At 44.8% G+C, this 20,643-nt stretch overlaps 1 protein-coding gene and 1 pseudogene across 11 annotated transcripts in view; both read right to left on the reverse strand.

Annotated features, from left to right (window-relative positions):
* The window catches only part of PALM2AKAP2 (PALM2 and AKAP2 fusion), a 607,743-nt gene that overhangs the window by 579,547 nt on the left and 7,553 nt on the right, over positions 1-20,643 (reverse strand). For all 10 annotated transcript variants that reach the window (XM_027105241.1, XM_027105248.1, XM_027105256.1 and 7 more), the window contains exon 3: positions 17,959-18,012. The gene's annotated coding sequence lies outside the window, so the exon portion shown is untranslated. The remainder of the gene's footprint in view (positions 1-17,958; positions 18,013-20,643) is intronic.
* LOC113619836 (protein transport protein Sec61 subunit gamma pseudogene) lies at positions 18,764-19,106 on the reverse strand (annotated as a pseudogene). Its single transcript, XR_003432552.1, has one exon. The product of XR_003432552.1 is annotated as a protein transport protein Sec61 subunit gamma pseudogene (transcript).

A 20,643-nucleotide genomic window follows, 5' to 3' on the forward strand; every position in this document is an offset into this window, starting at 1 on the left:
AAGAAATGACCTATGATACATGCGATCGCATGGATGAATCTCAACATTTTTGTGCTGAGTGAAAGAAACCAGACATAGAAGACTACATACTGGAAGATTTCATTTATATGAAACTACAAAAAAGACAAATCTATCAAGACGGAAAGCAGGTCAGTGGATGTCTAGGACCAGGGATGGAAAAATGAGAAAGGGAACAGGGAACATTTTAGGATGATGTAAATGTTCTCTATATTGATCATGAGACTGATTATACAGGTGTATAAATATGTCAAAAGTCACCAAATGCACACATAAAATAGATGCATTTTAATCTGTAAATTATACATTAATAAAATTGATCTTTTTTCACGAGTGCACATCCATGGGGGGTTTTACTGCAAAAAAGAAACTGTCTTGGAGGGTCTTACAGTTGCTGGATATGAGTTTGAGCTGGACCATGGAATGTTCTGGCATCATGGGTGAGGTCAGAGAATCCTGTCTGCTGGAGCTCTGGTGACAGTTTGAATCCTAACAGTCATCCTGGTGCAGTGGGTGCAGACAGAGCTGCTGATGTTGCCAGTTCAGTGAAAGTGTGAAGCTCTCAAAGCATCATGAGGCTTTGATTTACACTTTTGTACTTGGGTCATTCACAATAGTTCCCAGAGAAGCAAGAGCTACCTAGTGACACGGACAAGGGGATGAAGTCTCCAGCCACTTTTCCAGGACCCCCCCCCAGTGCTGATGCTGGGCCTGTGGTGAAGAGGCATAAAAGGAGAAGCATCTAGTGGTAAGGAAAACATAGTTTTGAGAGCTGAGAGTCCAGTCTGGTGGCCCAAAGCTAGGTAGACAGGCCCACCTGTTTCCTAGGGAGGAAGAAAGAGTGAGAGCCCAGGGTTCATGGCTAGGAGAAAGGGCAGAGTGGCACAAGAAAGGACAGCATCTTTAATGTCCTTCCCAGGGGACCCAAATGGCCTGAGGAAGACAGACTCTATGTGTCTCAATCCCTGCCTTCTCAGAACTCTCCTCCCAAAGTTGCCTGTGCCCCCTGCCAGCCCCTGGGACACACCTCTTGCCTGGATCACTCTATTCAGACAGAACTGCTGTTTCACCAAAACGGATTCTTTCCTATACTTTCCCTTTTTCAATTATTGATGGCCACCTGTGGTCACTGGCATTAGAAGGATGGCCTTAGAACCAGTTTCACGCCCCCATTTTACTGAGAAGGAAAATGGAGCCCTGGGAAGCAACATCCAAGTTATGAATTGGAAAACTTTAGATCTAGTCAGAGCCAAGTTCAAATTTCACTCTCCCATTTGCTAGCTCTATCAAAGCGGACAAATCTCTTAAGGTCTTTGAGGCTCCTTTGCCTTAACTGTAAAAGAGGTACAATGACCCCTTCATCGTGGGTTTGTCCCAAGGATTACACAGGACAATGTGCAGACCGCACCTGCAGGATCTCTACCACGTAGTCAGCCACCAAAAATGGCCTTAGGGGTCAGGGGAAGGGTTGTATCTTGCCAGGAAGATGGCAGCCCTTGACATCTCACTGCCTTCTCTGGCCTTTGTTTCTGACAAAATGCACTTCAGTGTTCATTCTGGTCTCTTAGGGCCCATTAGCGTCTTTTTTCTTTTCTCTTTCCTTCTCTGATCTAAGTAGAGGAATCTGAGTACTCGATGACAGTTTTCTGACCCAACCAATACCCTTTTCCACCTGTGTAACTGGTGGTGGTGGCAGCAATAACCACAACAGCCCCAGTAATAATACCTTTCCCACCCACACAGGCAGGCTTTGCCCTCTTTAGAAGCAGCAGAGGGCAGGGCGTGCAACAGGGCAGCAGACGGCCACACTCACCGGCGACCTAAGCCCCCTCACAGAAGCCCCCGGAGCAACGACTACCACTATCCCCCAATCCAGAGTGTTCTTCCCGCCCTGGCACGGCAAGCAGGACAGACTAGGGGCTGGGGTTTATTTTCACAAGTCTCACCACGCCTGGAAGAGAGATTACAGGCAGATACATGCGCAAGAGGCTTTCAAACTCCAGATCCAAGATGTCCCTGATCCAGAGCTCACACTCGGCCCATGTGGTATCAGCAAGTGGCCCCTGGCAACCCCTTCCAGCACCACCCCACTCCTTCCTCTAGGGGGAGCTGATGAGCCACAGGTGCTCAACCCCAATTACTATTTACTTCATCGGTGTACGCTTAGCTCATCACAATGCCATTAGCATCAAGAGGCAACTCAAAACTTGGGCAACCAGAAGTGATGCTCAGGTCATCTGTCCTAAAGCAAGACCCCCGGGTCACATTCCACCAGTGTCCTTGGCTCACTTCACTTCTGCGGTAGCAAGAAAGCCAAAACTTCACAGACTTCTACCCAGGTACCCTTCATGTACTTACTACTAAAACCCAAAAAATGTCTGTCTTCTGTTACTACAGATTTATCTTATGACAGGACTCTTCACATAATATCAATCATGGCTAACACTTATTGAACACTTACATTGTCCCAGGAACTGCGCTAAGTGTTTGAAATGCATGATTTCACTTAATCCCCACAACATTCTATAAGGTAGTTACCATTATTATCCCCGTTTCACAGATAAGGAAACTGAGGCTTTTAGACTTTGAGTCTAATAGCAGAAAGATTTGAACCCAAGTCTGTTGTTCTAATTATTATTCCCACCACTACCTTGAGACATTAATTATAAATCAGAGGGGAACCTTTCCTTGTAGCCCTTATGCTGTGGGTACAACATTTTGACAACTGAGACACATACTCTGCTATTAATACACAGACAGTCAAGTATCCTCTGAGTTGACAATGTGGTCCTAACCTTCAGGTCCAAGAGCGTCTCAAGAAACAGCTTAACCTGGTAGTAAGTTACTACCAGAGAACAGAGGAAACTAGTCATTCAGTTGAAGCACATTGCCATTTTTTTTAAGTATTTTATTTATTTTTTTAAAAGAAGATGTTGGGGGTAGGAGTTTATTAATTAATTTATTTATTTTTGCTGTGTTGGGTCTTCGCCTCTGTGCGAGGGCTTTCTCTAGTTGTGGCAAGCGGGGGCCACTCCTCATCGCGGTGCGGGGGCCTCTCACCATCACGGCCTCTCTTGTTGTGGAGCACAGGCTCCAGACACGCAGGCTCAGCAGCTGTGGCTCACGGGCCTAGCCACTCCGCGGAATGTGGGATCCTCCCAGACCAGGGCTCGAACCCGTGTCCCCTGCATTAGCAGACAGATTCTCAACCACTGCGCCACCAGGGAAGCCCCACATTGCCATTTCTGATCCATCTTTGGCATCCTGATGCATGACGGTAATGACCCTGTTTGCCAGGTACTGCAACTGGGCTTTGATCCTGATGGCATCACCTGGGCTTAATGCCCTGTAGAGTCCTGCTGAGGATCTAGCGAGGCAGACGGGGGCTTTCGGAGCCTCCTGCCTCAACTCTGACTGTGCTCCGATTCCCCGTCCCCCCGCATAAATCTTGGGGGCTTCTCTGGGGTGTTTGTATGAGCATGTGGGAGAAAAGTCTTAAGCTCTTTCCTGAGAAGAGGCTGCACCCATTCCACAGGGTCCCAGAGCCCTTCCAGGAGGCTAGAGTTGGTGGGAGCGTGGAGTGGGTAGTGGAGAAGCAGGATTTTGTTTTGTTTTGTTTTGTTTTTTGCGGTACGCGGGCCTCTCGCTGTTGTGGCCTCTCCTGTTGCGGAGCACAGGCTCCGGACGCGCAGGCTCAGCGGCCATGGCTCACAGGCCCAGCCGCTCCGTGGCATGTGGGATCTTCCCGGCCCAGGGCACGAACCCGCGTTCCCTGCATCGGCAGGCGGACTCTCAACCACCGCGCCACCAGGGAAGCCCGGAGGAGCAGGATTTTATGACAGCGAGACAAATGAGGTACTCCCTTATTCAGAACCAAATGCCCTACTGATCAGTGTAGGGTCAAAATGTAAGCGCTGAGAAAGTCCACGTAAGGAGAGGGGATGGGAGCGAGGGCAGTAGAAGAGATTTCAGGAGCAGAGAGCCTTAAGCCAATGGGCAGGATTTGGATAAGAAGGACATTCCTGGCAGAGAACAGATGGAAGATTATACTGAATGAGGACCAAAGGCGAGAGGCTAGAGGCATGAGATGTAGCTGAGGACCCTGTGGGAACTGAGCAGGAGAGCAGAGTGGGCCTAGAGTGGGAGTGAGAGGAGGTAGTAAGGAACAGGGCTGCACCGTGAGGGAAATGGGCTGCCGGGAAGACCAAACTCACAAGGTGTGCTGGACAGAGAGGCGATGGAGGGGCTTGGAAGCAGGAGTCCAGTTAGGAGGTCCAACTCTGTCACCCAGTTCCAACATGTGGGTTTTTTCCCTACACCAGGCAACTGTCTGGCACCAGCTAAGTGTTCTACAATTCAACTCAACGCTGACACTATCGACCCGGAGATGGCATCGGATCCCACAGGTTAAGGGCTCAGTCCTACAAGACTAACCCCCCACTTCCCCACCTGAGACACCAATCACAAGTCCAGGTTGTCACCTGTGCTTCTGACTGACCAGCTATAGATGGGAGCTTCCCACAACCCCTCCTTGGGTTTGATTAATTTGCTAGAGTAGCTCACATAACTCAGAGGAACATTTTACTTACTAGACAACTGGTTTATTATAAAAGGATATAACTCAGGAACAGCCAGATGGAAGAGACGCATAGTACAAGGTGGGGGGAAAGGGCTCAGAGCTTCCTGCTCTCCCCAAGTGCACCACTCTCCCCAAATCACCAACCCAGAAGCTTTCTGAACCCCATCCTTAGGGGTTTTATGGAGGCTTCGTAGGCCGATGGGGGTGGGGTGTGGACTGAGAGTTCCAACCAGGTGGTTGGCAACCAATCCCCACCCTTAGAAGCTTTCCAAAGGTTGCCTCATTAACATAACAAAAGACATCTTCATTGCTCTCACCAATTAGGAAATTCCAAGGGTATGGGGAGCTCTGTGCCAGAGACAGCTTTGAGGAAGAAGACCAAGTATATATTTCTTATTATAAATCACAACATTACAGAAGGCAAGTGACATCATTGTGTCACCCAGTCACCAAGGCCTAACACAGCTCCCAGCCCTTAGGAACACACTAAAGGTCACCTGCAGGCAAAGGGGTGGAGTTGACTTGTGGAATTTAAGAAAACACTTAGCTGTGAAATCCTGTCCTCACCCTGAAACTTTCCTTGATAAGCCAGGCTGGAAGTTTGCTTCTAGGTTCCCTGCAAAGGATTTCGCTGGTGGCGCAGTGGTTAAGAACCTGCCTGCCAGTGCAGGGAACACAGGTTCGAGCCCTGGTCCGGGAAGATTCCCACATGCCGTGGGTGGAGCAACTAAGCCCGTGCGCCACAACTACTGAGCCTGCACTCTAGAGCCCACGTGCCACAACTACTGAAGCCCGCGCACCTGGAGCCCGTGTTCTGCAACAAGAGAAGCCGCCACAATGAGAAGCCACCGCAAAGAGTAGCCCCCGCTCTCTGCATCTAGAGAAAGCCTGTGCACAGCAACAAAGACACAAAGCAGCCAAAAATAAGTAAATTAATTAAAAACAAAAATTTTTTAAACTAATAAAAAAGAAAAAGTTCCCAGCAAAAGACAGGAAAATGGGACTTGACCTTGCCATCTTCCCAGGCTTTTGGCTCCTCTGTACCTACCCGCTTCCTAGACTAGTACCATCACCGATGCCTTAGGGTAGCTTTAGACCAAAGGCAAGTTGTCTGGATTGACTTCTCCTTCCGGTCCTGAGGACAACACTACAAGCTTGGGAAAAAGTTTCCCCAGCCTCTCGTATCACCTCTCCCTTCTCTCAAGTAAGACTCTCTGGACATGGATTCCAACACCACTCCACTCCTGCTGCCCCCGGGGGTCTCATTAGAATGTGTCAAAGTCTTGAGCAGCTCAGGACTTGGCCCTGGAGGCGACTCTCAGACACAAAGCCCACCCAGAGGGGAGCGTCCTAAGTTTGTCACCTCCCAGGAAAGCCTCTTGAAACACGCTTCACCAGCCAGGAACCCTGAAGCACCAGAGATAGAAGTTCATTAACTGAACTCTCTCCAAGCCCATTTCTCAGAAAGCATCCCTTCCCTTTCTGCCTCCTACGTTACCTGAAAATTCCTGGCAGCTCCACCTCGACTGACAGGTGTGGATTCTCAGGACTGTGACAATTATTTGAACGTGTTTGTTTAGTGTTTCCGTATTTGAATAGTCAACACCCCCATTAAGGCTGAGAGGTTGGTACCACCAGCCTCAACTTAGATAAAAGGAGAGGGAAGCACCAAGAGGTTAAGTTGCTTCTTCAAGTTCACAGGGCTAGGAAGTGAGGGAAACAAGATTCTCTGTCTCATTCTAGAGCCCAGACTCCTGACCCCCATGCTCTAGTGCTGAGCCGTCCGATAGGATAGCCACTAGCCACTACGCTAGCTACTTATGTTCAAGTTTTAATTAGAATCAAGTAAACTTAAAAATCCACTTTCTCAGTTCTAATAGTCACACTCCAGTTGCCCACTAGCCACGTGTGCCTATCTGAGAGTGCAAATATGGACTGTTTCCACCCTCATGGCAAGTTCTGCTGGACAGCCTGTAGCCTGATGCTTCCCATTTATACATCTGGGCAAGAGGCAAAGTTACTGCCCGGCCCACCACCCTCACGGCTACCCCATCCCTTCATGAAAATAACCCCAAATGCCTCTTTAGAGCAGCACGACCCTGACTTGTCTTTCTTTTCTTGCTGCCAGCTCTGTCCAGTCTCCAGGAGGGTGGCAGGAAACCTCGCCAACGAGACACATGGAAAGAATGAGATTTCGGAGACCGTGCAGCCAGGCCTCCCCACACGTGTACTGGCGGTCCAACAGGAAAATGGCAGTGAGCGAGTCCCCAGCCACAGCCCAGCCTCACCGTGGATGTTGCCGACATTTCTCGGGAGTCGGCGTGCCCTCCTGGCCCCCAAGCTGCGTCCCGGCCAATTGTCCCTAGAAACTGGGTCTTTACTAGCTTCTGGAAGTTTTAATAAGGGCGAGGAATATCCATTTTTCATAAGGCCCTGGGTTCCTCTTGACTTCTGTACACTCAGAGCTTACATCTGGAAAAGAAACCTCAACCCCTGATCAGCTACCATGTGGTTTCTTTTTAGAAAGAAACTTTACTGAAGGAATGTGCCCGGCAGGCTGCCTGTTGGCCCCGAGTGGCGTTTCGGCTGTGCCTCCTCTACCTTTCGAACCACACTCCCCAAGGATACCCAGGGCCCCGTCGTCATCCATCTCCCGCTCTCAGCATCCAGCATGGCGACTGGGCCCCACTCCCCTGGTCTCTGCCTCAGCGGTTTCAGCCCCATTTCGCATCCTGTTCATTTCTGGTCCAAACGCAGCCTGCTGGCGCCACTGGCTGTGGGTCCTGCTCAGCTTGCTCTTCTGGGCACCTGCCCCCTGACTCCAGGGGAGTGAGGGGAGGGGGCAGGCTCCGCTTTCTGACTGCCTGCCCGGTGACCCGTGATAAGGTAGGAGTCAGGATGCCGAAGTGCTTCCTAACCCAGGGTGGAGTGTGCATCCCAAGCCCCAAGCTGCAGGGACCAGCCGTTGGGACATCCCCGCCATGATCTCCCTTTTCGGGAGTAGCGTCTCTAGCAGAGAAACTGTTTCCTCCTCCATATCAGACTCAGGGTCAGACAGGAGGTTTTCAATGGACACATCCTCCCTACAGTAAGCCCCTCAGGAAGGACCCTCTCTCCATGTGACTCTAGCCCCTTTCTCACCAACTAAAAGGTTGGCACTCGCTTTACCATTTGGACCTGCAAGTAGTAGGCATTAAGGACCCTCTTCCTGTTAGACAGCACACAGAAAGCAGACAAAGCATGCAGGAAGAATTGCAGGATGAGGACAAATACCGTGCTGAAAGGTTGACTGAAAGAAAAAGTATTTGCAAAACGTTTGCTGGAGAGCCACTGTCAGCCTATATTCAGAGCTATTCTATTACCATAAAAACAGCCAATACAAACTGATAAGAAAGATTTCAAGGAAAACTTTGGAAAAAGGGCAGAATTTATGAAAAGGCAATTCTCACACAGATGCACAGGTGAGGTAACGGAAATGTCTAAAATGGAATATGTTCAATTTCACTGATAGAAGAGAAAATAGAAGACTGTGAGAAGACAGTTTTCACCCATTAGATTGGCAAAGATGAAAAAGAATGAACATTCCCAGTACTGGCAGGATGCTGTGTCAAAACTGTGAAGGGTCTGGAATGTTTTCCCACTTGCACAGTTTTTGTTTTATATATATATACACACACATATATATATGTGTGTGTATATATATATGTGTATATATATATATATATATATATGCTGCAGAAGCATGAGCACTTGGGTCAGAGAAAAGAGTTCTTTATTGATGTAACCAGATCAACAGTCAGAGTAAAGTGCAGTGTCAGTCCCTGACTCCTAGACCCACAGGTAATGCTGTGAGGGCTGATAAAAATTCTCTTGTGAGTGGCAGGTTTCATTCCATAGACAAGGGAAGGAAAAAAGTATTTCCTCCATTTGTATACAGGAGAGAGGCAGCCATCTCCCTCCTCTCTGGGAAGGAGAGAGAAAAACCTTTGCCCTTTGGAGAAGAGATAGGAAGGATCCTGGATGCTCACTCTGACCTTTTGGAATGTAAAAATCTCTCTCCAGGGGCCAGCAAAGCCCGGTAGGTGTCTCAGGCTTTTACCAAGAGATGGCTCCAAGGTTCGGGCTTCATCCCTTTTGAAACATAAACACTAGGGAAATAGTGATCCAGTATTCCTGACACTTTGGAAGCTTAACCTAGGGATCTAGTCCAGATTATAGTCATTTGTCCCATTTGGGAAGATAAGAGAAATTTTGTTAACCTTTTGGATTAGAGGAATTAGCAAATGGCTATAGATCTAATTTTCACAGTGTACGAAAAGCAAAACGTGCCTAGGAGAAGCGAAGGCAAACATTCTATCTTTATACCAAATACATTTCTCTGTCTCAGGAGGCTAGAGCATTTTACAGGAGCACTGAGAAATCCAGAGAAGGTTTATTTCCCCACACAAGGTTGCAGAGAGAAAAGGGCATTCTTGGCCTTTGCTGACAGAAATGTGTATTGCTATAGCTCTTTGGGGAAGTAATCTAGCAAATCCATTCTGACTGCACACCTTAATACTCCAGAAATCCCACTTTATAAAATATAACAAATAGAAATAAAACACAGAGTCAAAAGAATATACATATAAGAATGCAAATTGCGGGACTGATAGAAATGGCAACAAATGGAAAACAATTGAAATACCTGTCCATAAGAAATGTATACATTGCTGAAACAGTTATACCATGAAGTATGTTGTGGGCTTTTTAAATGTTTATTCTATATCTTCATAGATATAGAAGTATATCTATGTATGTAAGTATATCTTTAAGTATATACTTGCATACATAGGTGAGAAAGGCAGAATGGAAGAGATATATAATATATCCATTTGTAAAACGATGAAAAAACTTACATGTACATGTCATACAGGTACATGATTATATGGGAGAAAGATGTGGGAGGATAGACTTTTAATATTAATTGCCTTTGGGAGAGTGGAGATAGGAGAAGAAAGAGGAGGGTAAAGTTTAAATTCAGCAAAAAGAAAAATATGCCTAGCTCAATATCAGTGGAAAATTTAGGATATAAAATTCTCACTGTGATATTACTCTAGGTATATACTAATTGAATCTACTCCTGGACAAGGAAGAGAATAGTATGTCAACAAATGAAAATATTTGGGGACTCATATTTTATTTATTCACTCAACAAATACATTGAATGTCTACTTTGTACCAGGCCCGGTTCTCATCCCTGGAAAGATGGTACTAGACAGAATCCTTGGACTCATGGAGTTTACTCTCTAGTGGGGGAGATAGACAATGACTTTGGTCAATAATAAATGTGTCAGAAAATGTCAGGTGGTAATAAGGGCTATGATGAAAAATTAAACAGGAGAAGGACCAGGGTGACGGGGTTGCCATTTTATTTATTTATTTTGTTTGTTTTCTTGCGGTACGCGGGCCTCTCACTGTTGTGGCCTCTCCCGTTGCGGAGCACAGGCTCTGGACGCGCAGGCTCAGCGGCCACGGGCCCAGCCGCTCCGCAGCATGTGGGATCTTCCCGGACCGGGGCACGAACCCACGTCCCCTGCATCGGCAGGCGGACTCTCAACCACTGTGCCACCAGGGAAGCCCTAGGGGTTGCCATTTTAAATGGTGATCAGAAACAGCGTCTCTCTGACCTGAGCAAGGACCTAAAGAAAGTAGGGAAGCAATCACACGCTTTCTCCATCCCAGGTCAAGCATCATCAGGCTCTCAGCCCCACCTTTCATGGTTTATTTCTGGACCCTCTCTCCAAGGGCTCCAGTTAGTGGATCCCAAAACCAAACACACCCCTCTTCTGTGTGGTTTAACTAACACAGAGAAGAGGCAGTGAGTACGTACCTAGCTTTCCCCTGGAAACATACACCATGTTGTATGTAGGATAAAATTGCTCTGGAGGCAGTAAGATGTCAGAGTGAAGAGCATGTAATTTGGAGGCACGTGCTCTCCTACTCACTAGCTGCGTGACCTTGAGCAAGTTATTTATCCTCTCTGGGACCTTCTCAATAAAACAAAGGATAATGATCCTATCTACTCCCGTAGAAACCATTAATTTTAAAAACTTAAACGACGCCTGGTACATAATAAGAGCTAAAAAGAAATAGCTCTGTTATTACTATTGCTACTGCTAACATTTTAAGGGTTGGCCCACTTGCAGTGTGGACTCACATTGAACTTGTAGAGTTTTGAGGGCCTGGTTGCAACTTACAAATGGTCACTCCTCTTTTCTTAGAACTTACCTCCTATTGGTAAGGGAGGAATGGAGAAAGAGAAGACAGGGGTGGGGCGCTACTGCTTTGAACCATGCAGCCCAAGGAGGCCTCTCTGAGGCAATATTTGAGCTGAACACAGTAGGCAGCTCAAATAATATTTTCATTATTAAGGAAATGAGCATGTATGAAGGAACATGTACCCAACTTAAAGATGCTTCTGGACTCTTAACCAAATCAATGCAACGTGAAAAAATTTTTATACCTGGAATATTTGTCATATAACGAATAAATAAGTATTTAATTTGTGTTAATGTTCTCTTTTAATCTTTTATCAAAAATATCAGGTAGAAATCATTTTTGTATGTTGTTGAAATACGTAGTCTCATCACAACACATTGGTTCATGATTCACAAAACTTGTATTTGTTTAATTCGTCAGGTTTTTAAACAGAACATCTCTGAAATTTTGGCATAATTGTATCACAGAAAAACTGATTCCCTGTTTATTATTATTATTATTATTATTTGCGGTACGCGGGCCTCTTGCTGTTGTGGCCTCTCCCGTTGCAGAGCACAGGCTCCGGACGCGCAGGCTCAGCGGCCATGGCTCACGGGCCCAGCCGCTCCGCGGCATGTGGGATCTTCCCGGACTGGGGCACGAACCCGTGTCCCCTGCATCAACAGGCGGACTCTCAACCACTGCGCCACCAGGGAAGCCCCCTGTTTATTATTTGAGTCACTCATTATCATTTTAAAACAAGTAAAGCTATGAAAAAAATATTTTTTAGATCTTTTAGAGGAATAACATGATTTGGAGAATCCCAAGAAACTCCTCCTCCCCATTTTTCCATGAAATCCCTAAGCTAAATATCTTCCAGGAGTTTGGAAACATTACTTTCTAATGGGAGGAGACTGACAATAACATATGGAAATAAATGAATACCTAAAATGTTAGGTGGTATTAATTGCTACAAAGAAAAATAAAGCAGGATAAGGGTCTAGAGGGAAATGGGGGCTGCTGTTTTAAATAGGGTGGTCGGTGATGAGGAAAACACATACAGAGAAAGCAAAGGAAATCTGAGGAAGGCTTCTAGCAATCACAAAGGAGGGAATGGTGGGACCCGTGGAGGAGGTCCTTGTGAGCTTCAACTCGAAAGCTCAGTGTTTGGGAGTTTTCATGCAAGGAGGGGAAGAAAGTGCTTTCCAGGCACCAGGAACTGCACGTGTGGAGGGAGGGGAACTAAACTGGCCTGAGCGTGTTTAGAAATGACAGGGAGCTGGGTGTGGTCCTAGTGCAGGAGAGTGGCAGGTTGCTGCTACACGAAGGAGGTAGAACAGGGCAGGTGCAGAATGCCTTGCATATCATGCTTGGGAGTTTAGTTACAGGAAACCAAGATCACATCCTGAATCTGGTCTGGTTAATTTCACGGAAGATGCTCTGGCAACGTGACTGAGGGACTGAAGTCTTCCTCTCCAAAATCCCTACCAGGACCGTAGCCCAGACCACAGCAGGGCACGTTCTAATCTCCCTGCTTTTGCCTTCACACTGTAGAATCAGCTTTTCTTTCCTGGCAGCGTTGACAGAGATCCCGGTTGCCCATTCCAGCATCCATTTCCTGTCTCTTACATACTGACAGAGCCCTTGGCTTTAACAGAGTACAAAGCTGCTTGGAATAAAAACCTTACTTCCCAGCCTCGCTCACAGCTAGAGCTAAGTTCCGACCATGAGATGTAAATGGAAGTGTTAAGGGCGCTTTCTGGAAATCTTGAGACCGCTGGAGCATACCTTCACCCTCTTCCTTCCCCTATTCCCTCCTGCTTTCTGTTAGAATGGTGGCATGATGGTGGGAACTTGGGACCAACAAGATGGTGGAGAAACAAGAGCAAATCTGGGTCCCCAGGGACCGTGGAGCTGCCATTCCAGCCTTGACCTCTTACCTCTGCACTTGGTTTAAATGACAGTCTTTCACATTTAGGTCACTGCCATTTTGAATTTTCTGTCCCTTGAAGCCAAAGTCCTAAGGCAGGAAAAGGACATGCAGTTTTTTGGGTTTTGTTTTTATTCTGTAAATATCTTCAGCTTCCTGTGTTGCTGCCTTTGGGGAGGAGCAGCTCATTCCAGTGAACTGAAAGTTTAGAGGAGGACAGAGCCCTCCCTCCAAGCAGGGGTGCCAGGCGCACCTGGTGAGGTGTCCCGGCCATAGCCTCCACACGTTCCCTTATTCTCAGAGCAACTGGTTGTGTCTCTTTTGCTATATTTTACCAATTGCAAAACAGCTGCCTTATTTGCCTTTGGGAGAAATGTTTAGGCAGGACTGGCTTGAGAATCATGGTTATCTTTTTATGCACTCATTATTTCTGGAGTACGCACTATACGCCTGGCACTGGGATGGTCATGTTCAGAACAAGGAACCCAAGGAATCTGCTGTGTCCTGTGCAGATCAGATCACTCGAGGAAGAGTGCGTTCCTCAGGATTCCACTGGGGGAAGAGAGTCACGTTGTGAGTGGGATACTGACAGACTTGAGCATATCCAGGGGGGTCCTAGGATGGTCTGGGCTGCACTCAAATCTCAAATTTCAAAATCTTAAGGAATAAAGGTAAGAGGAATGCAGGGTGTGGCCGATGTCCTATTTTGGTCGAACCAGAATCCTTTGCCTCCTTATTCTGGTAACTATTTCCCTTGCTTTGTAGAGGACCTGCTCCTTTCCTATTCCTTGTGATTCTGGAGGGGGGTTTTGAAACAGGAGGGAAGGAGGCAGGGCACAACCTCTGAAAGAATGACATAGCCCAAGGACATGACATAAACTTATTAGAACCAAATGGGTCCAAGATGGCAGACAAGTCAACTTCCACTAGACCTTGAGCCTCAGTATACTCTCACAACAGCAAGCTAAATGACACACCCACAGGCGCCATGACAGTTCCAAGACCTATTGTAAGGATCAAAAAGTGGGCGGTGGCCCAACTCCTGGAAATCCCCGCCCCTTCCTAAAATAACTGGAATACTCCCCCCACTCATTAGCCTATGAAATGACCCACTCCTATAAAAACTGACAACCCCATACCCTGGTGCCTTTCTCACCTTCTGAGGTGGCCCACACTCTGTCTGTGGAGTGTGTTTCTCTCTAAATAAATCCACTTCTTATCTATCACTTTGCCCCTCAGTGAATTCTTTCTGCAATGAGACATCACGAACTTGAAATTCATTAAGTCCTGAAACCAGGCGTGTGATCTCAGTTGGAAGACTGTGGGTTTTGGGTGGGTTCGAGTCCCGGCCGCATGGGTTCAAGTCCCGATCTGAGGTGCATGGTTTCAGTTTCAACTGCAGTACCCTGACTTCTAGCCACAGGGACAGACATGTGACCTGAACCAGACCAATCAAAGCCCTGCCCTAGGGTTTCTGCCTTTTCTCCCTTGGATTGTAAGTTAAAGGATGTGTTTGTAGAGATGGTGGTACTTGGATTCCCAGCCATCTGGAAGAAGTTGAAATAATGGAGCAAAACACAAATAGAAGACAAGCCGAGAAATGGAGAGATGGAGTGACTGGGCTGCCAGGCTGCTGGCAGTGAGCGAGTCCCCCGCCACAGCCATAAATAAATTAATTAATTATTTGTTTCTTTGTTTATTTATTTTAAAAAAAGAATTACCTGGGGAGCCTGCTAAATGCATATTCCCAGGCCCTGCCCACAGTTCTAATTTCTTAGGTCAGGAGTGGGGCCCAAGAATCTGCATCTTAACAAGTAGACCAGATGATTCTGATTCCAATTTGAAAAACACCATTTTCTAAAATGTAGGATTCTTCATTTTCCTTGTCTACAAACATTAACTGAGGGAGCTATGAATGTGTTACCTATAACATTCTCCATCTCCCAGTCACATTTCCTTATCCTACAAACTCAAATCCATGTCACTGATTCAGACCTCACACATGTTCTGGGACAGAGAGCAGCTTTCTATATGATTTGACATATGTACTGTGACTAAGTAACATCCCCCTAAGCCTTCAGTGCACCTGACTCTCAAGTGTAATGACTTTGTCTTGTTACTTATATGACAACAATACTTATCACCATCATCATAGTCACGATAACTGACATTTATTAATTCCCCTACTAAGTGCCAGATCCCATGCAAAATAATTCACTAGCATTATCTCATTTAATGTTCACAGCAACTCTGTGAAGCAGATACTAGTCATTATCCTTACTGTACTGATGAGGAAGCTGAGATTAGGGAGGTTATGCCCAAGGTCACGAACTTGTAAGTGATGGAGTCATTTGAACCCAGACTGATGCAACTGCTAATCCCATGGTCTTTCCACTACGGCTCCTGATTTATTCACCTACCAAAGATTTCCTAGGATAATAATAATAACAACAATAAGAGTGTACATTACTCCTTACATCAAAATTAATTCCAGAAGGAGCAAAGATTTAAAAGTAAAAAGATGAAACTTTAAAAGGATTATAAGAATTTCTGGTGCCACACAAGATGGATGAAGCCCACAATAGCCTACCTCTCTCTAATTACAACTAAAAACAATGTACAAGATATAAAAAGCAACTACCTGAGGACTCTGAAAAGTAAACAGAAGAGACAAGAAGGGAAGTAAACAATTACAGCAGCAACCTGTCCAGGGATGAGCTCCCCAGGTTTGACCTGAAGACAAGCCCCAGTCATGGAACTGTGTGGTGGCAGTGCAGGCAGCTGAAACTCCAATAGGAACTCTGTTTCTCTGACGAGGATAATTGGGGAAAGAGGCCCCTGCACTCCCAGAAGTATGTGAGGAATCCCTGTTTTCTTTTTCTCTTTTTTTCTCTTGCTTCTTTGCCCTGAGGGTGGGTCCCAGTCATGGAGGGGTGCTATAGCAGCAAGGATACAGACAGATAAAACCCTAAGTAAAACCCCATCTTTCTGAGCAGAGGATCATGAGTCCTCTATGGGCTAGATCACAGAGAAGAACCCTGGAGAGGAAAGAGCCAGAAAAAGGAATTTTCTAATTCTGTGTATAAACCTACACAAGGCCCAGACTTGACTCTGAGCTGTGAATGCACAAGACAGATACAAAGCACCATGGAAAAGTCTTTGAGAACTGAATTATGATTTAAACCACCACTCAAGTCTCAGATTAACCCCTAAGTAGCACAAACATGGGACAGACCCAAAACACCATAGCAACAGTTTGAAAACTATCATTGGAAAAGTCACCCACAGAAGGGGATACAGATTTTGCAGTCTGAACCTAATAAGGTCTGCTGAAACATAAATATCAACATTCGCCAGAGGGTTTTAATAGGTCACAGAGTCTCATGACATAATATTTTAAATGTTCAGAATACAATCCAAAATTACCCAGCATACACAAAAGAAGAAAATTTCAAGGGAAAAGACAAAAGATGCCAACTCCTAGATGATCCAGATGATGGAATTATCAGGCAAAGATGTTAAAGTAGTTATCATAACGATGGTCCATAAGATAAAGGAGAATAGTCTTGAAATGAATGAAAAGATAAACATTCTCAGCAGAGAAATAGAAACTATTTTAAAAGGGACATTTTAAAACTGAAAAATATATAATCTGAAATAAAAGATTTACTAGATGGACTCAATAGCAGAATGGACATGATAGAGGTAAGAGTCAGTGAACTTGAAAACAGATGGATAGGAATTATCCAATCTAAATAATAGAGGGACTAAAGACTGAAAAACAATGAACAGAGCCATGGAGATCTGTGGGACAAGATCAAAATGTTTAACATTCATGCCATTGGCGTCCCAGAATAATAGATATTGGTACATAAAAACATTTGAAGAAATAATGGCCCAAATTTCCCAAATTTGGTGAAAGACATCAATTTACAGATCTAAGAAACTCAGTAAAGCCCAATCAAGATAAAGTCAAAGAAAACCATGCCCAGACACATCATAATAAAACTATTAAGTACCAAGAAAAAAATAGTTTAAAATCTTGAAAGAGTCTAGAGGAAAACAACACATTATTTTTAGAGGAAAGATAATTCAAATGACTACTGATTTCTCATCATAAACCATGGAGTCCAGAAGACAGTTGAACATCTTTAAAAGTGCTGAAAGAAAACAAGTGTCAACCCAGAAGTCTATATCCAGTGAAAATATCTTACAGGAATGAAAGTGGTGAAATAAAGACATTCTCAAATGAAGGAAATCTAAAAGAATTTGTAACCAGTAGACAGATTCTAAAATACATGCTAAAGGAAATTCTTTAGGCGAAAGGAAACTGATACCAGAGAGAAACTTGCAACTTTAAGAATGAAAGAAAAACAACAAAAATGGTAAAAATCTGAGTAAATGGATACTAATTTTCATCTCTTAAGCTCCTTAAAATACGTATGACTGTTTAAAGCAGTAATGACAGAGTTGTCTGATGGGGTTTTCAATGTATGTAGATATAATCACCACAATACCTATAACATAAAGGCGTACAGGTAAAGGAACCTATATGATTGCAAGATTTCATACAGATTGTGAATGATATCCTGCTATTTTACCACCATATTAGTATTTGTATAGAAAAAATATGAAGATTTTCTTATGACTTTTATGGGTGTGTGAGCTGGGCTATTACATGGGCTGCTCACTTTCTGCTATACGCTTTAATGTTTTTAAAAGGTCCATATACTATACAATACAGTAATCAGGAAACAGTACTGGGTTTTTCTATTCTCACTGTGTAACATATTTTTCTTCAGCAGTAACCCAGATCTCTCAGGTTTCCCTGTGGCTGACACTTAAAACACAAACTTCGGAACCCATGTAATTCCAATACTGTTAATTCACAAGGCCTTCAACTCCCTCCATCTTGTTGCCTCTCCTGGTTCTTGCCTCCCTTCTGGCAGTGGGTGGCCATTACCATCTCCATATCAAGGAACCAACAAACCATAGTTCTCATGCTAGACCTGGCATCTTTTTTCCATTAACTGTCCTCTCCATTACTACTTTTGAGGGGTGGGGAGAGAATCTTTGTTATTTGAATTTTCCTCTCATTTGAATTATGGGAGAAACCGGGAATTCACTCCACTTGTGAGTAGGAAGAACACTTAATGTCAAAGATCTGGATTTAAACCACAGCTCTGTCCCTTACCAGCTGTGCGACCTTGGGCAGCTTATTTTATTCTCCAGGCCTCAGTTTCTCCATCTGTAAAAGAGTTTGACAGGGATCAAAAATATAGACTTGCAAATAATAATACATCACCTTCTCCATCCACTAAGGAAAACGGTCTTTGCTTCCTTGGCTCTCCCTCTGCCTCTCCCATCAACCCATCACCCCGACCTCCACCCCCAGTGCGCTAAGGATGGTTCTGTCTTCACCAGACTTTTTTCTAGATCTATAATATGTAGCTACAGTAATATTTAGATTTGTATTTAAAAGGACAGGTTGCTACTAGACTGGAAGGAGAGGAAAAAGAAAAGGAGAAAGAGCAAGAGAGGAAACTAAAACAGGAAATGGTTGAAAATGTTTATTTTTTTTTCCAAAAGACTATGCCAGCTCAGGGTGAGAGATCTGGGGTGGGAATTTGGACTGGGAAAAGAGCAAAGCTGGCCATGAGACAGATGAATGGATGATAGATGATGATAGATGGATAGCTGGATGGATGGATAGATAGGTAGATAGATAGATAGACAGACAGATAGATAGGACAAATAGGAAGGGAAGAGGAAGAGAGAGAAGGAGAAAAGAGAAGATGAAAGAAGAGGAGGGAATTTGCTCTATGTAATGAACATACTCTCTTTTAGGCTTTTTTGAGAAACAGAAGTAAAAGTTGAAATTACCGCTTTTTATGTATTTTGAAATTATTTTAATTTACAAATAGAAAACATCTTGGAAGAAAAAAAATGAAAGAAAAACACAAAACATATAGGCAAATTTTTACTCCATGAGCGTCTCAAATCCTTACTTGTTCACCAATCCACAAGATGAAAAACACTTTTCTACAAAGGTATTCAGCCACCAACAATGATGTTATTAATAGGAATATGGATCAATTTCACAAAAAAGCCAGTGAATCCCATTATAGCAAATACTATTGCTGTTGCCATGGCAATCTTCTGGAATTCTTTTCTATCAGGTTTGGTGAATCTTTTAACCAGCCGAATTGAGTCCTTCACAAACTGCCAACTTGGCTCAACAAACTGCATTACCTGATCCATGATGCCTGCCCACCATCCGCTCACAAGCCAAAGACACGTAGCACAACAGCCAACAGACAAATGCCCACCAGAACCGGAAGCTGGGTCCGGCGTCAAATTATTTCATAATGCCAAATTAATGTTTCTCAGCTTGCAGTGGTACCTAGAAGATGCTATTAAGTAACCCTGGCTGTATATGGGCCACGTGGAGATAACCCTACAAGCTCTCACGGAGGTGGAGAAGGTCCTGTGAGATCATAGATACAAAATTATAATTGTTTTACTATTAATTTTCCTTTTGCTTTCCACTTACATCTTAGTTCAGATCAGTTACCCAAAGTGGTGAGCACCAAATAGCTTGGATAACAGGGAAACTGTAGAATTGTAAAGTCTTTGCTTGGGTCTTCGGGAAAGGGTACCAGTGGCACCTTATACATCTTTCCAATCAGCCAGCACACTACGCTGGTTTAAATAGCGCACACGACTCTCAGCCTGCATCTCGTCTTAGGGCCAACCTCCTTGTCTCTGCCTTTCTCACTAGGCTGTAAACATCTTAGGCAAGGGATATAGCCTGCTCACCTCTATATTCCCCATCTGGCAGAGAATCTGGAACATGTTAGGCAAAAATGACAAAACTCAGGGTATATATTCCCCATCTGGCAGAGAATCTGGAACATGTTAGGCAAAAATGACAAAACTCAGGGTAATATTATGAGGCATTAACAGCTTCTCTCTCTCTCTCTCTCTCTCTCTCTCTCTCTCTCTCTCTCTCACACACACACACACACACACACACACACACACAGAGTTATGTGTACCCCATTGCTCGTCCCCCAGCCTAGACAGCTAAGACATTCCACCTTTACTGCTTCAAGGAAGAGAGAATAAAAATAGTTAACTCATAGCTTTTGACCTTCAAAAGCTGAGCTCCTGGCAGAGATAATAAATTTGGATGAATACTTGCTGGGCTAATCCTTCCTCCCCACCTCCATCCCACCCCCTGACCCAGAGGAAGTAAAATTTACCTGCTCTAGAGGAGAGCATTGGACAGCAGAGCAGACACTTGGATGATGGAGAATGTCCCTGTTTATGCCCCTCACCCCACCCTCCCTCCTTCCCTTGGGTAAGGCCAGGGTGAGGGGATATGTGTGTAGTCAGGGAAATGAGATACACCCCAGGTTGGTTTGGTAGATCCAGGGGTAGAGGAGATCTATGCCTCACACAAGGTGATACCTGAGGAGGTGGGAAAACAGTCTCCTCTCCCCACTCCCACACACAATAGGGTAGGAGAGAGAAGCTTTGAATAAAAAGGACATATGACAAGGCTAGACCAAGAGGCCTGAGACAGTCCTATGAAATTCCCCCAAATCCTCAGAGTAGCTCAGGAGGGCAGTCAAGTGTCTCTCATACTTACAAGGAGGACACAGAAGCTAGATGAAAGAAGGCAAGCCAGCAGTTCTACAGATGCCTCAAGAGCAGGGTTTTTAAAAAATCATATAGCAATAAGTGCTAGTATTTACCAAATACTTCCAAATGTTGCAAGACCAGATGGGCCACACATTTCAACAGCAATCAGAGTAACAAGACCCCAGAAGGCCATATGTATCTACCATCTCCATAACACACACACTGTCACACA

Source organism: Aethalodelphis obliquidens, unplaced genomic scaffold, assembly GCF_003676395.1.
Source record: "Aethalodelphis obliquidens isolate GAN/ISIS:26980383/991018 unplaced genomic scaffold, ASM367639v1 scaffold7, whole genome shotgun sequence".
Taxonomy (NCBI): Eukaryota; Metazoa; Chordata; class Mammalia; order Artiodactyla; family Delphinidae; genus Aethalodelphis; species Aethalodelphis obliquidens.